The sequence below is a fragment of the Olea europaea genome, chromosome 10 (genome assembly GCF_002742605.1).
Source record: "Olea europaea var. sylvestris chromosome 10, O_europaea_v1, whole genome shotgun sequence".
Classification (NCBI taxonomy): domain Eukaryota; kingdom Viridiplantae; phylum Streptophyta; class Magnoliopsida; order Lamiales; family Oleaceae; genus Olea; species Olea europaea.
The window spans coordinates 12,615,611-12,621,201 of NC_036246.1; the positions used below are offsets into that span (position 1 = coordinate 12,615,611).

Consider the following 5,591-nt stretch of genomic DNA (forward strand, 5'->3'; position numbering starts at 1 on the left):
TGGTTCAAAGCTACACGTTACCTTTGATTCCGACTATACTTTGTTTGAATTATACTATGGTTAGATTTAAATCGAAAGATATCTAATCCTTATGCATGAATATTGTATACTATGAATATGAGACTTATTAATTTTGAACAAGTGGGAGATTGCTGTGATTATGTTGTTCAAAACCAACAACAATAAAAAAAAAAAGGTCCATGCGACCGCATGGCATATAGCCATGCGGTCGCATGGCCTTAGGCCAAGACCAAATGGTCTCGGCATGGGTGAACCATGGGACCGCATGGGTTTGTACCATGCGGTCCATGCGGTCGCATGGTGCATATTTTTTGACCGTTTTTGGCCGTTGCAAATTTGAATTTGGTGACTTTTCACTTGATTTTTTGCCACCATTTCGTACTTCTAGTCGATAGCTATATATTGGAGAGCCATGTTTGAGGAAAAGAAGAAAGAAAAACATCTTGCAATCCATACTTTGTTCCAAGAAAAATCAAATCCCGATTTATATTCATATCCTCGTATTCTTCAAGTTTTTGAGAATTTTATCTTGTGCTTTGGTGAAATTCTTTACAAGACTTGTTATAATCCTTTAAACCATTTGTCATAATACCTTTTAGCATCTCAAATACATCGGAGAAGGGGCAAATAACGTTTGAGGACAGCGATCCCGCGTTCGAGCCTTCACATTTGTTGATATAAATTTTGTTTTTGATCCATCTTGTTGCCATATTTTCTTGTGATTTTCTTTTTTGTTTCTTCTCCATCTCTCAATTATTTCCAACAGGACTTAGGAATACGAAAGCAGTCAACTCTAACATTGATCACCTAATGCTTGTTTAGGTGCAAGATTTGTGTTTAAATTTTTCTATTTTTATTTTTTTAATTTATAAATTTTTATTTTGAAATTTTTATTCAATGTCTTTAAATCTCAACTCTCAAGACTCTTCAGTCCTAACTATTCAAAAGATAAAAGGAAAAAGTTTGAACCTACTAGACTAGAACCCTCCCTATAACTCAAATATAAAACCTCACTTGGTCCTTGTTTGAGTATAGATTAAAATCAGATTTTAAGCAGATTTTGATGAAAGTTTATGAAACATATGACTGAAAATTTGTGAATTCTATAAAATGTGTGGTTAAGATAAATTGTTGACTTTGATCTAGACTTTAATCAAATTTTTAGTGGTATCAAACATGGGATAATAAGAGAACTAGAAGCAAGTAGGCAAGTGTGGCGGTGTTGAGCTCGAGTTCTCTTGTTTAAAACTTATCTAGCATTTGAAGCTTAATAATTTGCTGGTTAAGGTTTTGTTCGCTTGCGATTTTGACAGCTTCAATTATAAACATGTCCATTGTTGGAAAAAAATGAGTGATTTGTGTGTAGATAAATATATCAACTAATAAATATAAATAACATAATTCAATATTTGCATAAACATAATAATATTATAATATTATAATTCAACAATAAGAAAAGGGTTAGAATGCAATCCTTGAAGTCATGTTGAAGACGTTATTCTAAAGTCACGTTGTCTTCCCTTCATGCAGGTACTTTCGGTACTACACGTCTCCAAGATAAAAATCCGTATGACTTATAGTCGGTTCTCTTTATATGGACACGACCACAGGGAAATAAAGAACGAGTCTCACATGGAGTTGCTAAAACTATAAAAATATAGTATGGAAATATAGAGAATATAATCCTTCAACTTGTCTTTTTTAGTTCTATCTTTCAATGAAACATCACCTTCTTTTATAGGTGAATATCAACCCCCTCTAGGGATAGCAGAAAACCCGTCCCAACGAATTAGCAGGGCAAGGTGGGGCATAATTCACCGCCTATCTTGGGTCACGGGGCCAGCTCGCCCCGAATTCGTCCCGTGAATATAAAAGATAAAAATTAGCTCCTTACAATTTTTACAGCCTAACAGCCACAAGCCTAGTCCAATAGCCCAAAATTTTCCCATCCCACTCCCACCAAACGAGAGAAACGACCCCTTATCTCTTCAGACTCTTCTCCTCCGGTAAGTCATAAACCTAGTAGTCCACATCCTATATTGCCGTGATTCCCGTCGTTGGCACCGTGCCACCGCCGGTTGCCGGTTGCCTGTTGCCTACTCATCTGCCGGTCACACTCCCATAAGGTTTGTCTCTTTGTTTAATTTTCAATTGATAATATAAGTTCATAGTTAGTTTATATTTCATTTTTTCCGATCGAGCTCTTGCAATTCATTTATCCTAAGTTTAGTATACTGTTTGTCCAAAAAAATATGTAATTATCATATCCTTTGACAGATAGTTGGGAAAATAATGTAGGAAAGATTGTTGTCCCAAAAAAAAAAAAAAAAAACTGTTTCTTGTACCTTTATTGTTTTTGTCTGCACTAGACTCATTTGGAAGCTCCGTTAAATAGAACCTGGCGAAATGTTTTGAGATTGACTCAAGTACCGATTCTTGAATCAGCAATTACCAGACATAAGGAATGCAGTCACATATGATTTATCAGTTATGGTGAATCCCTAGTTAGAACTAAAACAAAAAGAAGATGAAAATGAATTTCTTAACATTTATTTGTTGTAATTTTCTGCGTCTTTTGGACATGTTTTCATGTCCTTAAAACAAATTCAAGGAACGGGGCATACACGAAGCTTCCTCCGGGGCCTTTATTGTTTTTGTCTGCACTAGACTCATTTGGAAGCTCCGTTAAATAGAACCTGGCGAAATGTTTTGAGATTGACTCAAGTACCGATCTTGAGATGTATGCTTAGTTACAATTAATTTGACTAATTTCCAAGTTACTAATCTGTGCATCTGTAGTGCTTGAAGAATTGTTTATCAATGATAGAAGAATATAACCTTTGTACTTATTAATGTCTCGAATCAAATTATAATAAAATTGCTCAAAGTCAGTTATCAGTTTCATTACACGGTGGAAAAATTATCTGAAACATGAGGAATACTTCTAGGGATGAGTTATGATGAAAACATGTTAGTCTGTTACTATAATACTATTCTTGCATTTGCATGGCTTGACAGATTTTGTCGAAGAATATGTACTTTGTACTTATGAGTATTTACATATTAGAAATGCTTCGCATTTAATTTTTACATGTAAAAATTTACACAAATTCTTCCAATAACACATTTTTTCATGTTGCAGTTATTTGAGAGCATTTGGTTATTTGCACAAATGTTCGGCCCAAGTAGTGCTGGAAGTATTGAATTAGGACCAATACCCCGAGGATGATAGCACGGCGGTGAGCAATGTCCCAGAAGAAGATCGAGTTGAACCATTACCAAATGCGGATGAAAGGCCAATAAACCTAAATGAAGAGGAGCGTGATATTGGAGAACTACCTTTCGGAAAGAGGAAATTGACTTCAGCTGTTTGGGAGCACTACAAAAAACAAAAAAAATTGGTGAGTAATTGAGAGCTACATGCAATCATTGCAAAGAACAGTTAGGGGTTACACAAAAAATGGTACAAAGCATTTGCATGATCATTTGGACAAATGTGTATTCCGTCATCAAAATAATTCTCACCAAACAACGTTAAATTTCAAAAAGGATGCCGTGAGTGGCAAGGTCACAATGGGTATTTACTCTTTTGATCCAGATAAGTGTAGGAATAGTATCGCGAAAATGGTGATTTTGCATGAGTATTCTTTGTCTATGGTTGATCACATTGGATTTCGAGAGTTCTTGCATGACCTGCGACCATTGTTTAAGGTTCCTTCTCGCAACACTTTGAAGAGCAATATTTTGAAGATCTATGAAGATGAGAAAGTAAAAAAAATGATCATACTTGAGAAGAACGAGAGTCGAATTTCAATCACTATCGACATGTGGACCTCTTCTAATCAAAAGAAAGGATTCATGGTTATCACTGCTCAATTCATAGATGATGCTTGGAAACTACAGAGTCGAATCATGAGGTACAGTAAAAAATTACATTCGCTTGTTTTCATAATTTACCGAAATTATATTCTTTTAGTTGATTACCATTGTTCTTGAATGAACTCGAGTTTATATATGTGCCTTGCCCACACACCGCTGACGTGCTTTCAGAAACTCTATTGTGCAGCTTACTGGACAGGAATATTGATCGTAAGTTACTAACTTTGACTGTAGATAATTGCACCACAAATGATGCTATGATCAATATTTAAACTTTGTACTCCTTCTCTTGTATTGAATGATGAATTTTTCCATATGAGATGTTGTGCACATATATTAAATCTTATTGTGAAGGAATTTCACATATTTGATGCTTCGTACTGCTTTGATTTATAAGGATGTTTTTCCTCATTTGAAACAGAGGGAGTCATAGTATAAATGTTTGCCTAGTGATGGTGATTGGGATTTGGCATAAGAAATATGTGAGAAGTTAAAAAGTTTTCTTTGAGAGTTGTTTTCAGGAACAAAGTATCTCAATTGCGAATCTCTTTTTTTGCAAATATTTTTGATACTAAACTGTCGTTGTATGAGTGGCTTGGATCTCCTTATGTGTAAGTTCAAATGATGGCGACCAGTATGATGGAAAAGTTTAACAAGTATTGGAGCGATATTCATGAAATTTTGGCTTTAGCAGCAGTGTTGGATCCAAGGTATAAGATGATGTTAGTTAAGTATTATTATCCTCATATTTTTAATGACAACGCTGCAAGTGAGATTGAAAAAAATTATCAAGTTTGAGGAAAGTTGGTGACGGTTATTAGAAAAAAAAAAGATTCAAGTGGGTCTGTAGCTCAGTCTTCTACTTCTTGTCAATCGATACGTCAAGTGCTAATAATATATCAGATCGCATGGCAGCTTTTTATATATTTGTTTCTAGTGTCAAAGCTTTTAGTAATGTGAAAATTGAGCTTAATACTTTTTCGGATCAGCCTATATTGCCTTGGTCGGATGATTTTGATGTATTGACATGGTGGAATTGGACTTTATCTCAAATTGCAAAAGATATTTTGGCCATCCTTGTATCTACAGTGGCGTCCGAATATGCTTTCAGCGCTAGTGGTAGATTTGTTAGTCCACACAAAAATATGTTTCACCTCAAAACTTTGGAGGCTTTAATGTGTATTCAAGACTGGTTATGGACCGATATTCACGGTACGATGAATATAAAACATTTGCTTTACATATTGTTCTTTTTATGAATTCTCTTATTGCGAATTATTTTATTTTGTCAATAGCGAATTCTGCGCCGTCGCGTATTTTGGATGTTGCTCCAAGATGAATGATAAGGATGTTAATGAGGAGGTAATTTTATTTATCAAATAATGTAAGTTTTAATCATAATTATTATTATGATATTGAGTATACTATTTCTTTCATTTTGTAGGATCAATCTTGTGTAATCTCTGGCATTGCCGATGAATGAAGTTATGAAGATAGAAAAATATCAAATTTCGGATAATGAAATGAAATTTAGTTACAATGTAACTCTATTTGCAATTGTTTATTTTTGGACATTGTTTGTTTCGAGTGTTTACTTTGGATATTGGCGTTGTTTAGTTTGAGCATTATTTGCTTTGAATTTTAAAATTTAAAATTTGTATTTTATTCTCTAATAACAGTATAACTTGAAA

The 5,591-nt window shown here is 34.3% G+C and overlaps 1 long non-coding RNA gene across 2 annotated transcripts; it reads left to right on the forward strand.

The window, feature by feature from the left end:
• The first annotated feature begins 1,938 nt into the window (after nt 1–1,938).
• LOC111401273 lies at nt 1,939–5,499 on the forward strand. 2 transcript variants are annotated; one of them, XR_002703964.1, is made up of 6 exons: nt 1,939–2,147; nt 3,164–3,422; nt 3,733–4,110; nt 4,890–5,112; nt 5,196–5,262; nt 5,345–5,499. It is a non-coding gene; the product is annotated as an uncharacterized LOC111401273 (long non-coding RNA). The 2 variants fall into 2 exon arrangements; XR_002703963.1 differs by having other exon boundaries at nt 3,164–4,110.
• The last annotated feature ends 92 nt before the right edge of the window (nt 5,500–5,591 follow it).